Here is a 21,370-nt window from a genome sequence, read left to right as displayed (position 1 = left end):
AATTTTTAATAGACTTCACATGAAACATTATCCAGGATAGATTATATGCTAGACCACAAAACAAGTCTCAAAAAATTTAAGATTAAGTCCTATCAAACATCTTTTTTTGAATACAAATTTATGAGAATAGAAATTAATTACAAGAAGAAAACTGGAAAAATCACAAACATGTGGAGATTAAACAACACACTATTGAATAACCAATGAGTCAAAAGAGAAATCGAAGGAGAAATAAAATATTACTTTGAGAAAAATGTAAGTAGTAACATTATCTTTGGAATGCAACAAAAGCAGTTCCAGAAGGAAGATCATATAATATAAGCCTAATTCAAGGAACAAGAAAAGTACTAAATAAACAAATAAAGTACTAAATAAACAAAAGTACTAAATAAACAAACAGAGAAAAGAAGAACAAATGAGGCCCAAAGTTAGTAGGACATAGATAACAAAGATCAAAGTGAAATAAATAAAATAGAGACTAAAAAGAAGATAGACAAGACTGATAAAACGAAGAGCTAGTTCCTTGAAAATAAACAAAATTGACAAACCTTTAGGTAGAATCACTAATAATAATAATAATAATAATAATAATAATAATAAAAGGAAGAGGAAAAGAAAAGAAGACTCAAATAAATAACATTAGAAATGAATAGATGTTACAACTGTATACCACAGAAATAAAAATGATCATAAACAATTATAGGCCAACATATTTAGCAACCTAGAAGAAATGCTTAAATTACTGGAAACATATAATTTTCCCAGACTGAATCATGAAGAAATAGAAAATCTGAATAGGCTGATTACTGACAATGAGATTGAATTAGTAATAAAAAATTTCCCAACAAACAAAAGTCCAGAACAAGGCAGGTTCACTGGTGAATTCTACCAAACATTCAGAGAAAATTTAATTCCTATTCTTCTCAAACTCTGAAAATATCGAGGAGTAGAAAATGTTTCCAAACTCATTTCACAGGGGCAGCATTACTCTGATACATAAGGACAGAAAAGAACAACAACAAAAACAAAAACAAACAAACAAAAAATATATATATGCCCATACCCTGATGAACATAGATGTAAAAATATTCCACAAAATATTAGCAAATAAAATTGAATGATGTGAAAAGGATCATCCACCATGTCAAGTGGGATTTATTCCAGAGATGGAAGGATGGCTCAACATCCAAAAATAAATAAACATGTTGTACCACATTAACAATATGAAGCCTAAAAATTATCTGATCATCTCTACAGATGCAGAAAAAGCATTTGACAAAACTGAACATCCATTCATGATTAAAAACTCTCAACAAAGTGGATATAAAGAGAACATAACTCAACATAATAAAGATCACATATAAAAAGCCCACAGTTAACATCATAGTTAATAGTGAAACTCTGGAAAATTTTACTCAAAATTGGGAAAAAAGAAAGTTGTCAACTCTCACCATATTTATATAACATAATATTGGATGTCCTTGCTAAAACAATTAGGCAAGAAAAAGAAATAAAAGGCATACAAATTGTTAATGAAGAAAGAAAACTCACTACTTGCAGTTGATAAGATTTTATATGTAAAAACATATAGATACCCCATCAAAAACAAAGCAAAAGGAAAAATGAAACAAACAAACAAAAAAAAACTGTTAGAACTCAGAAAGGAATCAGTAAACTTTCAAGGTACAAGATCAATAAACAAAAATCTGTTGCATTTCTATATACTAATAACAAACTACCAGAAAAAGAAATGTAAAAAAAAAATCATTAAATTGCATCAAAAAGATTAAAATACCTAGGAATAAATTTAATGAAGGAAATAAAATGTCTAGACACTGAAAACTGTTAGACAATGATGAAAAAATTGAAAAACATATAAATAAGTGGAAAAATATTCTGTGCTAATGGATTAGAAGAATTAGTATTGTTAAAATATCCATATTACTGAAAACAGTTGATAGACTCAATGCAATTCTTACCAAAATTCCAATAGCATTTTCCACAGAATTAAAGTAAATGATCCCAAAATGTAAGGAATCACAAAAGACCCTGAATAGCCAAAGTAATATTGAAAAAGAAGAACAAAGCTCAAGGCACTATGTTCCCTGATTTCAAACTATTATAAAGCTATACTAATCAAAAGAGTAAGATATTAGCATAAGAGCAAACTCGTAAGTCAGCAGAATAGAATGGAGAGCCCAGAAATAAACTCATGCATATATAATCAATTAATTTATGACAAAATATGCAAAAATATGAAATGGGAAGCGACAGTGTTTTCAAGCAATAGAAAAACTGGACAGGTACATGACAAATCAAAGTAGACTATTATCTTAAACCACATATTAAAATTAACTCAAAATGGATTGAAAATAGATTAAAAAGAATGTTCTGTATATATCTATTGAGGTCCATCTGGTCCAATGTGTCATTCAATGCTCTCATTTCTTTACTGATTTTCTGCTGGGATAATCTGTCTTTTTTTTTTTTTTAAGATTTTATTTATTTATTTAACAGTGAGAGAGAGAGAGAGATATCACAAGTAGGCAGAGAGGCAGACAGAGAGAGGGGGGCAGAGAGAGAGAAAAGCGGGCTCCCTGCTGAGCAGAGAGCCCGATGTGGGGCTTGATCCCAGGACCCTGAGATCATTACCCGGGCCGAAGTCAGAGGTTTAATCCACTGAGCCACTCAGGTGCCCCATTGGATGATCTGTCTATTACTGAGAACGGCATGTTAAGATCCCCTACTATTAATGTATCCATATGAATATGGCTCTTTATCTTGATTAACAGTTGTCTTATGTAGTTGCCAGATTTCAAGCTGTAAAGTAATATAAGGCTGTGATCACCAAGACAGCATGGTACTGGCACAAAAACAGACACATAGACCAGTGGAACAGAGTAGGGAGCCAAGATATGGATCCTCAACGCTATGGTTAAATAATCTTCTACAGTGCAGGAAAACATATACAGTGGGAAAAAGGCAGTCTCTTCAATAAACGGTGCTGGGAAAATTGGACAGCTATGTGTAGAAGAATGAAATTCAGAACATTCTCTTACACCATACACAAAGATAAACTCGAAATGGATAAAAGACTTCAACATACAAAACAAAGAGGCAACCGACAGAATGGGAGAAGATATCTGCAAATGACAATACAGACAAAGGGCTGATATCCAGGACCTATAAAGAACTCCTCAAACTCAACACACACAAAACAGATAATCACATCAAAAAATGGGCAGAAGACATGAACAGACACTTCTCCAAAGAAGACATACAAATGGTAACAGACACATGAGAAGATGTTCATCATCACTAGCCCTCAGGGGGATTCAAATCAAAACCACATTGAAATACCACCTTACATCAGTTAGAACGGCCAAAATTAATAAGACAGTAAACAACGTGTGTTGGAGAGGATGTGGAGAAAGGGAAACCATCTCACACTGTTAGTGGGAATGTAAAGTTAGTGCAGCCACTTTGGAAAACAGTGTGGCGATTCCTCAAAAAATTAAAAATATGGCTTCCCTATGTCCCTGCAATTGCACTACTGGATGGGTATTTACCCCAAAGATACAGATGTAGTGAAAAGAAGGCCCATCTGTACCCCAATGTTCATAGCAGCAATGGCCATAGTTGCCAAACTGTGGAAAGAACCAAGATGCCCTTCAACAGATGAAAGGATAAGGAAGATATGGTCCATATATACAGTGGAGTATTATGCCTCCATCAGAAAGAATGAATACCCAACATTTATATCAACATGGATGGGACTGGAAGAGATTATGCTGAGTGAAATAAATGAAGCAGAGAGAGTCAATTATCATATGGTTTCACTTATTCATGAAGCATAAGGAATAACACAGAGGACATGGGGAGCTGGAGAGGAAAAGGGAGTTGGGGGAAATTCAGAGGGGGGATGAACCATGAGAGACTGTGGACTCTGAGAAACAATCTGAAGGTTTGGGAGGGGAGAGGATGGGGGTTTGGGTGAGCCTGGTGGTGGGTATTATGGAGGACCCATATTGCAAGGAGCACTGGGTGTGGTACATAAACAATGAATTCTGGAACACTGAAAACAAATAAAAATAAATAAATAAAGGCTAAGGGAAGACAACAATGACCCTCAATGTGAGGCAGGAATCTATTAAAATCCTAGAGGAGAATACAGGCAGTGACCTCTTCAACATCGGCCACACCAATTTCTTTCAAGATATCTCTCCAAAGGCAAAGGAAACAAAAGGAAAAATGAACTTCTGGGACTTCATCAAGATCAAAATCTTCTGCACGGCAAAGGAAACAGTCAACAAAAGAAAGAGGCAACCCACGGAATGGGAGAAGATATTCACAAATGACAATAAAGACAAAGGGCTGATATCCAGGACCAATAAAGAACTCCTCAAACTCAACAGATAATCACACAAAACAGATAATCACATCAAAAATTGGGCAGTAGACATGAACAGACACTTCTCCAAAGAAGACATACAAATGGTAACAGACACATGAAAAAAATGTTCATCATCATTAGCCATCAGGGAGATTCAAATCAAAACCACATTGAGATACCCCCTTACATCAGTTAGAATGGCCAAAATTAGCAAGACAGTAAGCAACGTGTGTTGGAGAGGATGTGGAGAAAGGGGAACCCTCTCACTCTGTTGGTGGGAATGTAAAGTTAGTGCAGCCACTTTGGAAAACAGTGTGGCTATTCCTCAAAATTACATCCTGCCATCTTTTCATGTCTCCTCCCCTGGTTTAAGTTCCTCTCAATATCTGTCCTACTCTTCTTTTAATGCCTACAAAATGCATGCACAACAGATATTTTAAACTGACCTCTGTTATATTTATGACAAATAATTTAGAAATCAAGTTGGATGGTTTGAACAACTCAAGGCAGAAAGAATGTCTAATGCTCCATAGTATTACTGAAAGTAGCCAGAATCAATCTCATTATATGCTCACTCATTAATTCATTCAACATTCTGCGGCACATTATATGCCACAGTCTATTCTAGATACTTGGGAGAATTTTCTTGATTTGGGCAATAATCAGATTTCCTCAGTGTCGGGTGACTACTGTTACAACTGAAAGAAGAATATATGTCTAAAGACATGTGCAGTGAATAGTTGTATATTGCCTCAAACTCCTTGTAGCATGACCAGATAACATCCAATAATATGTGTTTGGAACCATATTTGCAACTCTTTCTAAAGACTTGCTTTAGCTACAGTTGAGCTTTTGAGTTTTTCAGAGTTTCTTTGTTTGTTTGTTTTGTTTTAGGTTCTCATCTCTTTTCAAAACCTAGTACATGGTGTTTTGTGTGAGAATATTGAGGACAGATTGCATGGTACGGGGGTGGGAGGAAGAAATATTTGGCTGTATATATTCTTAGGCTGTTCCTGAGGCTTGTGGAAAGCAACGGGAGAAAAGAAATCATGAGGACAGAAACCTTAAAGGGGAAAAAAAAATGCTTTTTACAATGTCAGTAAAATACAGCATGATGCGCTGTGCTTTTGTTATGTTGTACAGAAGAATGTTTAAGAAGACATAGATTTATGTGAAGTGCTGAGTTTTTCTGACAATTTTTATTTCTTTTACCTTGCAAGTGTAAACAAGATAAAAGAAATATTATACCGTTGGCAGAGATGGATCTTATGAATGTTATCACAACTGAAGTTCTTGATGTCATTCAATGGAAAAAAATTGATCAAGTTCAACTTTTCAGTTTATGCAAACCAAAGAAAAAAGAGGGACTTTTCTTATCCAATATCCTCTACTTAATTATTAAAACATTAAAGCAGCATCATTTGACTGGTGTTGGTAAGCAAATTAACTCATATAATAAACATTGAATATCTGTTACATGGTTGCATCATGTGGTAGTGATCAAGACTGAAACCCAAGAGATATTTAATAGACTGTATTTGAAGAAGATATTATTGTACATGCTCTTGATCCCCAGCCAGATCTCCTGTGCCAGGCTGATGCACTCATCTTCTGGCTTTTATAAAGTGTTGGTTACTAGTGCTCACATCTGATTCCTTTCCTAGATAATTGCTTCAGCCAGAAGAAATCACCTTTGTTCAGTGGTTATATACCCACCCATATGCTTTGGGGCAGTCTCTAGCCTTTGAATGGCTTATATGAAGGTATCTTTGTTTCAACTCTGCTGTAAGATTTCTGTTTCAGGTCCACCTCCTTCTGTGTGCATCAGGCCATAGTTGACTTGATGTGATATCCTGGGTTAATCCCTCTTTATTCTAACCTTTCACCCACTTCAGTTTTTGTTTGTTTGTTGCTTTTTGTTTGTTTGTTTGTTTGTTTTTCTTCATTAAAAGCACACCCTTAATATATCACTGGTATCCAAATCTTCCTCTCAGGCTCTGTTTCTAGGGAATTTGAATTAAGAAAGTAGTATGAGCTCCTGAAGTAATGCGTACTTCACACCTTCAAATGAATTATATAATCTGTGGGTGCAGAACACTTTTTTAGATCTCTTATATTTTCTTTTTCGTGCAATGAAATGAATATTGTGCAAGAATCACTACATATCTCACTTACTCACTGAGCATGTATTCTATGATAGGGTCAGTAAACTTTTCTTCTATAAAGAGACATATAGTAAATATTTTTTTCCTTGTCAGCAATAAAGTCTTAGTCACAACTACTCAACTCTACTGTCAAAGTGTCAAAAGAGCCATATATAATACATTAAAAAAATTGATGTGGCTGTGTGCAAATTATTGACAAAACAGAAGATAACCAGATTTGGTCATAGCTTGCTTACCCATGTTTTATCATATCAATCCAATTCACTCAATCTGACTAACTCAGAGTTATACTTTAATACATTTTGTGAAACACCAAAAGTAATTTTGACTCTGATCCATGGTTAAAAATCTACATGTTCTGTTCCCTTTCATTAACTTTATGTCTTAAGCATATATATTTTTTCTATTTTGTATTTTTAAAGTGCAGCAGTACTGTTATCCTGGTTAAAAATGTTTTTGCTACTATTTTGCCTTAATTTTTTTTGTTGTTTGTGCCCTATCATTGATCTCCTTGCTCAAGTTTTCTATTCTCTACTCTTACTTATTCTTACTTTGAGGAAAAGACTAAGTCCCTTAGGAAATGCAATGTTGTAGGTAGATTAAGAACTGTCTGAATGATTATTCTTCCGGGGGGAGGGAGACTCTGTCACATTTTGTTTATGGTATACAGTATTCCACCAGGCCTCCTCTTTTTTCTTTTTTTTTTAATTTTTTTTAGGAATAAAATAGTTATTTCTCCAAGTCTGTTTCTAGGTTTATAATGCAGTGACATATGACCTCTATTGTATTATATTTACATAATACTTTAATACAGAGTAAGGATCAAAAATATTAGATATATTAGATGAAGGAATTCATCATTAAATTACTCAGCCCATAGAAATGCCCATTCTGGTACTGTTGATTTATGGGGTTTGTCTTTTACACTATTCTTTTTATCAATGATATATAAAGTTTATAATTAAAAATAAATAAGGTTTTTTTTTTTACTCTTCATTTATATTCCAAAGTCATCTTTATTCAAAGCTATACTGTATAAATACACACTTTCTTACAGTTTCTAAGATCCCATAATTGGATGAAACATTATTTTTATTACTATTATAAGTTTGTTCCTAGAAGGTTAATTTGTAAATAAACAGGACCTACAAAGTTCTCATTATTTTTTGTTTTGTAAATATCGTTGACCTTTCATTGGTATGATGATTTTCATTACTTTTTCATTTTCATTTTCTTTGTTGCCAGACATATATTATATCCATTTGCTTTTAGGGATTCCGACATCTTGAAAAAGTTAAAAGTTTTTTCCTTCTTCTCCTCCTCATTTTCTTTCTCCCTTCTCTTATGAGATTAAGGTTTAGAAAATATCCAAGATGATAATATAAAAGTAAGGGGAATAGTTCAATGAAATAAATTCTATCTTAACTTTTAAAATATGTCTGTAATTGTCACATGAAAACATTTAGCAAAATTCCACCATTCGATGTCATTAATATCTTTTTCTCCAATAAATCTTTTTTAGGCTTGATGGATTTTTAACTTAAATTATTAAATCACATTTTTATATTTTTATATATCTTTCTAATAGCTTCACAATCCCTTCTTAAATTAAGACCAAACTAAATATACCATGTATTAATGTTTTTGTCATAATTCATATATTTTAAATATATGGAATATGATTAAGCTAGTATTAGAATCAAAGAAGTCTGAGACAAAATAGTATTATAAAACCTTGCAAGTTACAGTTTGATAACTGCACACTTTTATGACACAATATTTCAAGTAGTGAGTTATTTTGTATGTTGTTTATTCTTTAATTTATCTCTGTAACCAAGTATATATAGACAACTATTTAGATGTTAACTTGTTTCACATGCCAACATTTTGAAAAGAAGGTACAAATAAAACACAAGTTCTCTTCTAGAGGAATTTAAAGTCAAAGGCAGAAAGAAAGATGAAAAAGAACAACTCCAAACTAAGGCAAAAATGAGTAATTGGAGAGATTTACAAGTAAAAGGCTACAAGGATTAAGATGTTGAGGAGAATGTATCACATTGAGAAATCAAGAAAATTCCTTAAAGAAAGCAATGTTTAAACTCCACCAAGAAAATTAATAAAACTTCTCCAAGTAGTGATAGTAAGGAGGGCATACAAGATGTGAGGGTGATTCTGAATTACACAGAGGAAACCCAGCATGAAACGTATCAAGAAATAATAGATATTACAAAATGTATATGGACAGGAATGGCATTTCCAGAGTGGTAGCATAAGGAGTTCCATAGATTCTGTCCCCAGAGTAACAACCCTAATTGTTGAAAATGAGGAAAAAAAATTATAATGTCTTGAAATTGTTCTAAAGACATACAACAAATGGAAAAATTTTTATTTAAGAAAAGCTACTAAGTCCCAGTAAGAACAGTGAGAGTCCGTATCATCTGAGCCATGATCTATCCTGGTCTCCCCAGCAGACTGACAGAACTCTCCAGGCATGTATAGCCAAGAAGACTGGACTACATTTCTCCCCAGCTCCTAATCTAAGGCTGTGGTTTCTCCCTACCTTTTCTCATCTTATCCATCCCTCACCCCCTAATACAACTTTGTGCTGCTGCTCAGTTCCAGACAAGAGGAGCAGCAGTGGAGACATCCAGGATAGAGAAGGAGACATCTCATCTCCCACCCATCCCTCACCTGTAAAACAGAAGCTCTACTCTTGGGTGGCAGCCCAGTGATACTAGGCCCTGATCCACCCTCACCCCAGCTATTTGTTTTTTGTTTGTTTGTTTTGTTTTGTTTTTAAAAGATTGTATTTATTTATTTGACAGAGAGAGATCGCAGGTAGGCAGAGAGAGAGAGGAGGAAGCAGGCACCCTATGGAGCAGAGAGCCAGATGCGGGGCTCAATCCCAGGACCCTGGGATCATGACCAGAGCCGAAGGCAGAGGCTTTCAACTGAGCCACCCAGGTGCCCCACCCCAGCTATTTGTATGAAGGAGTTCCTCCAGGTGAGAACAGAAGCTACCTTCCCCTCCCAATAATAAAAAAAATAAAATAATTCCATTTAAAAAATAACCAAAGGAGTTGAGTAGACATTTACCCCAAAATTATATAAAAATGGCCACTAAACACATGAATAGATGCTTGATATCAGTAGCAATTAGGTTACTAGGAATATACAAATTGTTAACTTGCTAAGTGAATCCAAGGTACTATTAAATATGAGAATCACAGTGATTAGAACCCAAAAGAGTATAAATACATACATGCCTGACTTAATGATTTATGGTAAGTAAGAAAAGATACATAACAGAAGTTTTATATTATTTATCTATATTTCTTATAGCATGAATGTATTATGGAAACATAGATTGAAAACAAATTTTGTTTGAGGGAAATCTTTATCATAATGTTTATTGGAGACTTAAACAATGACTAGGAGCCAGGAAAGTATAGAAAAAGGATCCTGATGTATTTACAGCCTAGTCAGCAGACATACAAAATTGTTAAATAAATAAATAAATAAATAAATAAAATGGGTACGTAAGAGTCCCAAATGACTACGGTATACTTAAGAATTTACAAGAGTACAAAAAAAAAAAAAATTACAAGAGTACTGAGAAGAATTGATACTGCTTATATAGATACAGAGAGACAAAGAGACAAACCAATCATGAATGTCCTCTAATCTCCATCATGCCTGTTTTTTTTTTTTTTATTTGGCATTTGGTTAATTCAAGTGATTATTTGTTGCTGTACAACTCCTTGCTATATCTTACATGTATTTTGTCTGTTTATATACCCTGCACAATTAGCAGCATAGTGCCTCATGCATGGTAAGCCCTTAGTCAACATTTGGTGAATGAATGAGATAATGACACTAGATATGTTTTCCTTATTATGGGAACTATATGTATTCCTCATGTATAAAAACTACATAAAAACTACATAATTTTTGTTTTTTGGGGGGTCACAAAATAGAAACATTAAAGACGGACTATTGTTGAATCTCCTTATTTCTCAAAACTTTTCTGAAAGTATCTTGGTCTCTGAGGTTACATAACTGTGTGTTGTGACTCACATACTAAATAAAATGGGTCAAATTACTCTATAACTCTGTAATATATTAATATATAATAACATAATATGAATATTACAGAATGCATATTAATAAATTCAGTGACTGAGTGGAATACAAACATAAATAGACAACTTATTGTGTTTGTAACTAAATTAGAATTACAAATATTACAGCAGCATTTTCCTGTGAATTTTAAAAAGAAGGCTATTCTCCGGATTTCTTTCAGCAACAAAATATTATGTGTGGCCACACTTTATTAATGTATGAAATCATAATTAAAAAATCCTGGATTTTATCTATAAAGAATGGCATTTAAATATGCTATCTAGCAGTTATTCCACAGCCCATGTTTCATATATGATGGTTTGTCTGATTGAATCAATAAATTCTGCTAAAGTAAATTGGATTGGACGTTCATACAATTCTGAGTACCTTGGAGGGGAACTACTTGGCAAAATAGCAGTTGTTTCACCTGCATAGCCTGGGAAGCCTATAGAGAGCCTCTTCAAGCAGCTATGAAAGCTTATTTGAGCATTGGTCTTTCTTTCTCTGTGTTTCTATGATATCTATTAGCTGAGTTTTTATTTGTTTCTATGAAATTTTTAACACAGTATGGAAATACATTGTTTGGCAAAAAGCCTTTTAGAACAGGAGAGAAGTAACCCTGTCCCTATTCCTGGTAGTGTATTCATTGAAAGAAAGTATTGATCAAAGCTTAGTAAGTATTGTTTGATTTGATTGATTATGAAAAAAGTTTTTAGTAGGCCCAATAATTTGATAATGGAATTAGTAAATGAAGTTGGATTTTCCAAGAGAGTTTTATAAGTCTGACTATCTAAAGTGACTCACACCGTGTTTTATATTAGAACTATAGGATCATAGTTTTGATGTTCTTTAGTTAGGGTATAATATGACCATCTCAAATGTGACTAGGCCTTTAAAATAATTGGGGAAAAAAACAGTTTTCTATTTACCAAATTCATCTTGGTTATTTACTGCAAATTATTGGTGTTGTCAAGGTTACATGGTCTTTAAAAATTTAGTATTGTGCCAAGAGTAATCTTAATCCATAAACATAATTTAGAATAAACATCAAACTCAGGGGAAAAAAGTGTATTTTCATTCTTACTATACTGCTGATAAGCTTGATTGCATTGAATAAGTCTGCCTATTTTCTGGGATACTGTTTCTTTTCCATAATAAAAGAGTTTGGACTGCATAATGTATGCAGTTTTCCAGTTCCAAAAATTTATCTTAATGTACTTATAAGGATTAAGTAAGAGATAAAAATCATTTATGCAAATTATAAAGAGATAATTACTTTTCCTAGATAGGTCTCTCCCATTAATTTATAGATTATTTTTAAAACTTTGAGCATCATGTGATATTTTGAGACAAAGACATCCATTAGGGGCAAAATGACTTACAATTTTTATTTGCTATATGAGATATAGTTCCTGTTGTCTTTCTTTCCTTCATTTATAAATTATTTTCTCTAAAAGTATCAGAGCTATTTGATACCCTTTTCATCCTGTAATAGATAAACAAAAAGGAGGTTTGATCCCAGTTAATATCTTTGGGCAATTTTTCTCATTCTCTCTGACCTAGAGTAACATATTCTTTTAATCACCAAATGATTAAAAATGATAACATTTGAATTTATTTTTTTTTCTTACTTGGACCCCCAAGAAGCAGGTTTTCTCTATTTCTTAACAAAATACTTAAAAATGTTATAAACTAAAATATTAAACTTAAAAAAGTATAAATTATCTTGATATGGTTGTGATATAAAGAGAAATAGTCATATTCGGTCTCTGTTGTTTTTTTTTTTATTTGAATTACTTGGGAATTGTATAGACTAAGTTTTTACCAGTTCCAAATATTCACAGATAAAGGAAACATTATCATTTGGTAAAAGAGCAAGGAAACTTCCACCCTAACTGGGTAGGATTTTGCAAAGGTTTCCTGACATAGGCAAGTAGCAAAACAAACAAACAAACAAACAAACAGCAAGAAACAGCCACTCGCCCTCAAGACATTCACAGCACTATCTGGGGAGAAAGCACAAATATACAAATAATAATAGTCAACAGGATAATGTAAAATTAAGTGCTGAGTTATAACTTTTAAGTATTTCTGATCTTAGAGAAGAGATCCAAGTTAACTTTTATTTATACCTATATGCTCAGTGTGATATCTATATAGATTAGCTTCATGTGCCTAATATGTATCCATCAGCCACATGTGGCTACTTGAAGTTAATTTTAAATTAAATATAATTAAATTTTTTAAAAAGTCCTCGGTTTACACTACACTTGCCACATGTGGATGATAGTTACCATAATGGACAATTCAAAAAACAAAAACCAAACCCCTAAATTTCCATTATTACAGAAAGTTCTATGGATTTGCTTAAGTAATTAAAATAATTAATTTTCTCATTAAGTAATTAAAATAATTTGAGAAACTAATAATGATTTCAACAGTGAAATTATTGGGTATTAAATAAGATAATGTGTATCAAGTGCTTAGCTCAATGCTCATGATAAAGTAAATGTATAAATATAACTATTGTGATTGTCATGACTATGTACCAAGTGATATACTGTATGAGTGATATACGTTATCCTTAGTCATAATTCTTGCATTCTTAGGTACTCGGTAATTTGAAATATATTTTGTAGATATGGGAATTAGACTAGGAAAGTTCACTTAGGATAAATCACAGGCACAGACAGATTGGAACCCAGATTTTCCTAAAATGGAAGCACTTGTCCCTCTTCCTGGACCATATACTCCCCCTAGATTAAAAAGAATAGACTATTTATTGAGCATCTCTTTTGTGCCAGACCTTTCTTATAAATTTAATCATCACTAGAATCAAATGAGGCCAATCTGATTTTCTCTAATTTAAAGATTATTAAATTTAGACTCAAGAGATTATCTCTTCATGAACTAACACAACTAATTTTAACAACTGTCTCCAACAACACAGTTTGTCCACTTTTTTCATTTTTTTTCTTTTTTATAGTTAATTTGTTTTTATATTTTTCTACAAGGTCAAATATTTTCTTATTATGTCCTAAATATTTCTAAATATTTCATATAACTCTTGTGGGAATATTCTGCCAAGTAATATAAACCAAACACACACCGTATACATATAACAGAAATGAATTAAATGCATTTATATATTTGTTTGTATGCTATGTGTCATACATGTATTAATTTTGTGTGCTTAAGTGGAATATGAGGTACAGAGATTTGTACAGCAATTATTTGTTAAATGGAATGAAGCACCCAATAGTTTACTCAAGCATTGTTCAGAGTTCCATAAATAAAGACAGGCTATTTGCATTGATGAATATGAAATGTGCTAAGTTGAACAAACACCAGACATAATTATTAAATGGAAACGACAGGAAATAGATTAAAACTCCACAGTGTTCTTTGGATGCAAGTTAAAAAGAAAACAGACGTATTAAGCTAAACAAAATGCAGATGAATATCTGTTACATTTTTAATTTTAGTAAGTTTATGTCAACATATTTCAACACTAAATGTCAATATTTTAAATTCACAGACCAGTGTTTGCTACGAGAAACTTTCATGATATTTTTGTAACACCCAATCTATTGCTAGAAAATATAATAAAACATGTAGTGTTAGTAAAATCTAGCTATGGTAGCTATTTTATATTAAGTAATTATATGTTTAGAATGCTTCCAAAGATGGGCATTTGACCACTAAGATTGACCATAATGATCTTGCCAGAAAGGTGGTGTTCAAGAAGTGGCAATATTACCTCTATCATTACTCAGAACTATTTTTTCTTTTATATGAACCACAGGGGCTAGTCTCGGAGAACAGTCTTCTGGTAGGCAGTTTCTCTTCATTTCCTGTCTTTTCATAATCATTTTGGAAAAAGGAGCATGCACTTTTAGATGCTCCATTAACCCCAACCTCTGCAGGAATTGTGGGAAGGGCCTAGGTTTTAGCTTTCTTAATAATTCCTTCTCCACTAAAAAAATAAATAAATAATGATGTAAAATTTTTAAAAAGCACACAAATAAAAACATAAACAACCTCTGGACAAGTTTTTCCTTGCTTTGTATTTTTGTCCCATGTCTACCATCGAATTCCTAACCATGTGACTTACATATAGGAATAATTAGAAGAAGAAAATTGTAAGTTTTTTTATTGTGTTCATGTTCCTGGGTCTAACAGATAAATTTCACATTAAAGTGATTTTCTAATGAAAAAGCATAGCTCTGGGGACACATTTCAAATAGACCTTTCTTATAGCTTTCAACATAATGAACAGAAAAAGATAGCTAATGAAATTAATTGGCAAACTAAGAACTTAAATCCTGATGCATACAAATAAAGCTACTACTGAAACAGGACACTAACAGTTTATCTATTTCTCAAGTTGAAAACAAAATTTCTATTATATCCAGGCTGTCCTTGGCATGTGAAACTCCCTCAGTATGACTATACATATCTATTTATAATTATTTTTCAGTTAAAAATAAGATTTCACAGGTGTTCTGTTCATTGACACAGTTTTATTTCACAGCCAGAGAATGTGTCATAGTCAGATCCTTATTTCTCTTTCTTACCTACCTTTAGAAGAAGTAAGGGAGTTAGCTGTGGGTTTTACCAAGCTCTCTGCTGCATTAAAGAAATAAGCAAACAAAATATATGCTATGGGGTTTTTTGCATTTTAGAAAATGGATTCATTCCAAGTCATTTTGCTGCTTTGAAATAGTCTCATTTGGATTGTTACAAGTTCACCACTATTTTCAATAGTGAGGAAAGGAAATAAGAGACAAATGGAAATGCTAGAGGAAGAAGAGGACCCCACAACTTTCAAATACATTGATGCAGGCTGTGGACTCTCAGGATGATTTCACACCATCTAATACCTGCCTTTCTTATATTTCTCAAAGGGTGAAATGTAGAATTGTGAAAATTTACAGCCCTGAGAATAAATACGTATGCCACATGCAGATACACATATTAAGTGAAGCAAGAATGAATTATTATAATTAAAGCAAAGATGTAAATAAAAATGAAGTAGAAACAAAGTCTTATGTTTCTTCCTTTAGAGCAATACACTATTATAATATAAACTTCCAGGCCTTCTTTTTCTCATCGTTTTATATTACTGTTAGTTTATTTTTTCATGAAATGTTCTAGTTACATGATCACCATGAGTTTTGTGTGGGTGTTCCTATTCCTGAATTCGACTTTCCTCAATTAGCCATCATAATCTTAGAAAATCATAAAATTTGAGTTACATTTGGTCGTCTTTTATTGAGCTAGAACTGTTCTAAATACAGATGATGCAAGGATGATTAAGGACGGATGATTATCTTGTTTCTTATGGTCTTACGTTCTTGTCTTATGGTCTTGTCACAAATCATATCAATCAAGTGTGAGAAGTGTAATGGTAAAGGGTAGAAAAATGCAGAAGGCAGAACCTTGGCCTAGCTTTATTTGACTGGTATGTAAGGGAAGTATTCTAAAACAGGATGCAGCCTTAGCTATGAGATATCAACTGATTGCAAAGATGTCACCAGCAATTTCTCCCACCCATGTAGGCAGGTGCCACTCTTTCCATCCAATTTGGAGTCACTTTCCCATTCCCTTGAATTTTGAATTCAAAATAGAAAATAGAATAGAAATAGAATAGAAAAGAAAATGGTCAATGTGATATTGTATGACTTTCAGGTCCAGGATTTAAAAGACCTAGCAGTTTCTGTTAACTTCTTATGGAACGTAGTCATTATATAGAAGTCTGCATACCTTTGGGAAGAGACAGTCTATGGAAACAGAAGATCTGAGTAATAACAGACTAAGAAGTAGAGACAGAGAAGTCCAGCCATCCTCAACCATTTTAGCCGTACCAGGTGAGGCAACATACTTATCAGTGACACCATTTTCTAAGCCTAAACACTAGATGAGTTATTCAGAAATCACATGAAATGGAAATGCACAAGTTGTGTGCTTATCTTCCCAGGGTACAGAAACAGGAGTAAATACTTTTTGCTGTCATTTTAAGCAAGTGAGTTCAGTGATTTGTTACATAACAATATATGAGTATAAATATGAATAATGATAATATATAAGAAGAAGGAGCTGGAGATGAACAGTTAGAATACAAGATATAGGGGAATTACAAACTCTGAAATTTAAAATGCATATGGGCCACAAATGACTATATGCCTAACAATATAACCAGTTATTTATCCTGAGTTAGAAGTTTAACTTAACTGGATAACATGAATTCATTTATACATTGTTTGTAAACAGGCAAAATTATATATTTCCAGTAAAATTGTGCTTTTCTCCATACATCCTTTCTTGCTTTGCATTGTAGATGATTCCTTCCAAGACACATCTGTCCTGAGCATTTTCAGGTGATTAGTTGAGGTGGGTTAGAGGAAATGAAGTAACATGGATTTGCATTCTAAAATGTTATCTTGATAACTAATAAATCTAACCTTTCCAGGCGGATGTACGGAGGTAAAGGTACTAATTGATCATGTTGGCACTGAGGTGTTGTTCATTCTGCAAAGGCCACGTTAATTCAAATTGATGTGATTCAAATTAACCTTAATCAGCTTCTACCCTGACTGTGATTCCATTACAGGATACACTACAATTAGACTTCTCCTGTCTTTATCTGTCCCATGGCCTTATGAAAGGGTTTATATATTTTTTTTTATTTTGGCTCTCTAGATATTAAAAAATAGTAATAATAAGCATTCATTTATACATATCTTATTATCATTATTGGCTTCAAGATTGATTTAACATATTTATTTTTTTGGTCTTGTTTACTCCAAAAATATCAAAATACCTGGATCAGTGTGACTTACATTAACCTTAGACACTTTTTCTTTGCTAGAGTGATAGGGTGCTTTTAGAGAAGACAAGAAATGATGTGTATTAGCGCTCTCTCTATCTCTCTCTTTTTATTTTATTTATTTATTTTTGGCTAACATACCAAATACAATATGTTTAGGGAGTTAGGTGATTAAAGAAATGTATAAACTCAAACATAAATCATATTATGTGGTAAATGCACCTTTGAAAACATAAGTGTGAATGGATTAAGAGGGGTATGGCCTTTAAGAAAATATGGCTGCTTCTGTTTTGATTATGTGAGGAACAAACAAAAAAACAATTTTTATGATTTTTTTCTCTATTTTGTTCTTATAACAATACTCTTGGAATAATTTTTTAACTCAATGCCTTCCTTAATGATGTGAAAGTCTTCTTTCATATGACATATCTCAGAGATTTTGCTTTCAATTTTACTAAAACAAAAAAACAAAAAAAAAAACAAAAAAAAAAAAGCTGTTCTTTTATCACTTCCATGCTTAAAACTCTGATCACATACTCAGTGAGCATTTCTGAGAGAGATGAGGCCCTAAAATGGAGCTGGCTTGCATTCGAATAAAACTCCATCCTAAGCAGTGCGACCATGGGTGAGTCAATGAGCCTCTCTGTGTCCCATCTGTAAGTGGGTGTACTACTATCCACATCATAGAATTTCTCTCAGAATGAAATGAGCAAATACATGTATATTTCCATATCCTATATAAGCAGTAGTTATAAAACATCTGCTAATCAAGTTAATTAGAATCTGGTACTTTATTCAAAAAATTAACTATGTATCTGAAGTCTTTCAAAGCAAAACTTAAAACTATGGTATGCAACAAATGACAATTTCATGTTTGTGAATTTATTTCTATGAAAAGTCTAACAAGATAGGTCATTTAAGATACATTTAGCTATAATTTGATAAATCCCTTTCATTGTATAGAATGCACTTTCGTGAAACAGAGCCTTACATGAATTTTGTAACATGTCTAGTATTAGTTTTGTTTATACATCACACGCTTTTCCCCACATGTGAAACACTTGAAAGATAAACTATAGAAGCTTGATTAATTTTTTAGTAAAAATAGAGGGTTTTTTTGTTTTGTTTTTTGTTTGTTTGTTTGATTATAGTATGTCCTTTCATACATACTTTTAGCCACTGGACAATAAGTCTAATCATGATATTTTCATGATGAATTTATTCAGTGAATACGGCTGAAAGAGATAGAAAGAGGGATAAAGGCAGAATTTGTAATTTGAGAAGTAGAATAAGTTTAGTGATTAAAATTCTTGGGTGTTTGGAGCTGGAGTAGAGGAGGTCTTTGGAGTTACAGAGCTCAATGAGTGAGAAAGAAATCACTGGACATTTTGTCCACAGATGTACAGTTGGCAAGAATTAGCATGAGATTAGCATTTCCTGCAGTGGCGGGAAATATTGTCAGTTAAATGGTCTCTCACTAGTTAAGTAAGGAAGAGTGCCTGACGGGGCCCCTGGACATCGGTCAACTGTCCTGCACATCCTCCACTTTTAGAGATATAGGGCAGAAGTAGCTATAAGTCAAAGTCTGAATATTAAAGTAACACACAGTATGAGAAATGAGAATGTAGGGATGCGAGTTAACCATGAAAGGACAGGAAAAATCAAATGAGATAATATGGATGTATTCTCAGCATAGCTGAGATAGCTATTAGCTATCTTTGCATAGCTATTCTGCAGCATAGCAAAGGCTTTGTGTTTCTTATTTGTTTATACATTCCCCAATTGCACAGCAGTGACCTTCTTGCTGACCCTCCATTGGCGACAACCAGGCTTGGGCATGTACCAAGACTGTCATCATGTAGCAGGAACCAACAATTGGAGAGCTGTGCATGGTCACTGACCATGCTTTCAAAAGTTTGCCTTTAAAAAAATAATAAAAATAAAATAAAAGTTTGCCTTTAATTTTACTTTAGTTCAGCAAAACTTAATCTACTTGAAAATGCTGAGTCTTTAATGACTGCACTACTCTGATTTTCTCATTGCTTCATGATTTTTAGCTTTACATTCATCTAAGGTAGTAACTTATATATAGTAGGTGGTAAAGAAAAGACTAAGGGATGAGTGCTTGAATGAATAACATGCCACGATAATTTCCATAGGCTAGAGCACAAGATAAATATTACATGACATTAAGCTCTTCTCACTTCTTCCCACAGTGTGTACACTTCTTGAAGCTAGTTAATTTACACTCTTTTTTTGTATTTGCCTTTTCCACTGTGCCAATCTTCATCACAGCAATGAGTTGGAGTTTTAATTAAAGGAAAAATAGCATATCAGGTCAAATCTTCTACAATTAATTGCATGTGGCAAACTGCTCAAAGGTGTACATAGTACATTCAGCAAACAAACATGAAAATTAATTATAAAAACAACTGCAGTCAAATCCAATTATAGTATAGTTTACTTAAGTATTGGAGACAAAACTATAATAAGTATTCATAAATCAGTAAACATAAATCTATATAACAATTACATGAAAATATCTTAGACAACATAGAGAAAAGGAAAAATGATTACATTTGACATAAATCAAAAGAGATATTATCCATCAAATGTGTGTAAACAAAGAGGAATCTGGGATCCACTTTTATCTTTTTAAATCTTCCTCAAAGCAATTTTTTTTAAAGATTTTACTTATTTATTTGACACACAGAGATCACAAGTAGGCAGAGAGGTAGACAGAGAGAGAGAGGAGGAAGCAGGCTCCCTGCTGAGCAGAGAACCCGATGTGGGGCTCTATCCCGGGACTCTGAGATCATGACCTGAGCTGAAGGCAGAGGCTTAACCCACTGAGCCACCCAGGCGCCCCTCAAAGCAATTTTGAATGCATATTTTCTTTTCTTTTTTTCTTTCAAGGTTTTATTTAAATTCAAATTAGTTAATGTATAGTGTAGTATTGGTTTCAGGAGTAGAATTTAGTGATCCATTACTTAAACATAATAGTCAGTGCTCATCACCACACATGTCCTCCTTAATGCCCATCACCTATTTAGCCCACCTTATCCCCTCTCTAGTAACCCTCATTTATTCTCTATAGTTAACAGTCTCTTTTGGTTGGCCTCCCTCTCTGTTTTTATCTTATTTTTCTTTACCTTCCCCGATGTTCATTTGTTTTGTTTCTTAAATTCTGCATATGAGTAAAATCATATGGTATTTCTCTCTCTGACTGACTTATTTCCCATAACATTACATACTCCAGTTCCACCCAGGTCTTTGCAAATGTCAAGATTTCATTTTTTTGATGACTAAGTATTATTTAATAGTGTGTGTATATGTGTGTGCGTGTGTGTGTGTGTGTGTGTGTGTGTGTGTGTGTGTGCATACACCTTCTTTATCCATTCATTGGTCAATGGACATTGGGGCTCTTTCCATAATTTGGCTACTGTTGGTAATACTGTTGGTAAAACATTGGGAGGCATGTATCCCTTCAAATCTGTATTTTTCTATCCTTGGAATAAATGACTAGTAGTGTAATTGCTGGGTCTTGGGTAGTTCTATTTCTAACTTCTGGAGGAAATTCCATGCTGTCTTCCAGAATGGATGCACCAGCTTGCTTCCCCACCAACAGTGTAAGAGGGTTCCTTCCCTTTCTTTTCATCCTCACCAATATCTGTTGTTTCCTGAGTTGTTATTTTTAGCCATTCTGACAGGTGTGAGGTTACATCTCATTGTGGTTTTTATTTGTATTTCCCTGATGCTGATGGATATGGAACAGTTTTTCATGTGTCTGTTGGCCGTTTGTATGTCTTTCAAGAAATGTCTATTCATGTCTTTTGCCCATTTTGTAATTGGATTATTTGT

Source organism: Mustela nigripes, chromosome 1 (genome assembly GCF_022355385.1).
Source record: "Mustela nigripes isolate SB6536 chromosome 1, MUSNIG.SB6536, whole genome shotgun sequence".
NCBI classification, from domain to species: Eukaryota; Metazoa; Chordata; class Mammalia; order Carnivora; family Mustelidae; genus Mustela; species Mustela nigripes.
Note: the sequence above shows the minus strand (reverse complement) of the source record.